Here is a 1,574-nt window from a genome sequence, read left to right as displayed (position 1 = left end):
TTAAGAGTTTTTAAGAGTTTAAGAGTTTTAAGAGTTTTAGCCAAATGCTTTATAATATAGTATAGATAGTATAGATATATTATTAAACCAAAAAAAATGAATTAAAAAAACACACAAAAAACGAAATAGTTAGTTTCGTACTAATATTAATATATTTTTTCAATTTTTTTTATGATACTTCATATTTATATTTTATTCAAAAATAAAAACATTATTGTTTTCTCAAAACTACATAAAATTGTATTACAACATCAACTGAGACAAAAAAAACGAAACATTAGAATCGAGATGTATCTCGTTGTATTATGCGAGTACCCTTCTATTTGGGATTTGGAGGTCTCAGTTTCAATCCAAGGAGGAATAAAAATCCCCTTGTGGCCACGGAGGTTCAAATACAGTGACTCCGGGCTATCTACAAAGCAGGTGGTCGCCCCTAGGATTAGTCGGCTCGTATAGCGGGTTGGATATCCAGGTTAATAAAAAAAATATAAATAACCAATACATTAAGAGTAACTAGAAGGGTACTTGCGCAATGCAACGAGATAAATCTTCATTTTATGTTTATTTGCAGTTAGTTACACGAATTTAAAAATGAAACTTTAGTAAGTTGTACTTACGCAAAATCACTTGTAATCTTGAATTTTAAATAATATGCATCAATAAACAGTATTTCATGTATAAAAAATAGTTTTTAAGAATTTATGTCAAATATTTTATAACATAGTACTGATTGCAAAATTTAAAAATTAAAAGGTCTTTTGTGGCCCATTTTAACCAAACGAACCTAAATTCCATGATAGTAAAATAATTTTGTTTAATAAAATATTTTATAGTCTTTCTTAAGTAATATTCCAATATGCTTTAATTATAACAAAAAATATTCAATTCTTAAAACACTTGGAAATTTTCAAAAATTAGTATTCGTGTCTCAGGTCAAATCATAACGTATTTTAATTCTGATATTCCTTTTTATTAAGAAGTATAAAATCATCGTAATACGTCATTGAATAAATTCTTTTGTTATGATAGATCGGTGTTGGCCCATAGTAAAAATTGATAGTATTTTATGATTTAATCGAAAAAAGAAAAACAGATGTGAATTTTAAATATAAAATAAAAATTAGTAGTAAATGAATTTTAACGATACTGATATAAGTCATATTTCCAAACAGAAGTTATCGATTTAGAAAAAGTAATCTGATTTAGAAGTTTTGAAAAGCAAATTAAGATGTGTTATTTAAATGACCGTCTTTATGAGGTCTAGAAAAGCATCCAACGTGGGTAACGAAGAACTTACCTTTTGGAGTATAGTTGTCTGTAAAACGACACAAATTTAAGGGTTAAGGGTTATTTTTTTAAGTTTTTAAATATGATTAAAAGGGTGCTCGCATAATAGAGAGATATATCTTAATTTTAATGTTTGGTTTTATTATTTATTCATGTAGATATAATACGGTTTTTAGTAGTTTTGAAAATGCAATAATGTTTTTGTTTTTAAATAAAATATAAATTTAAATATATCATTAAAATTTGGAAAAAATATATATTAGTATTAGTATCAATTTTTACTATTT

The sequence above is a fragment of the Cynara cardunculus genome (genome assembly GCF_001531365.2).
Source record: "Cynara cardunculus var. scolymus isolate 2C chromosome LG 1, CcrdV1, whole genome shotgun sequence".
In the NCBI taxonomy this organism is placed as follows: domain Eukaryota; kingdom Viridiplantae; phylum Streptophyta; class Magnoliopsida; order Asterales; family Asteraceae; genus Cynara; species Cynara cardunculus.
This window is presented reverse-complemented; position numbering follows the sequence as displayed.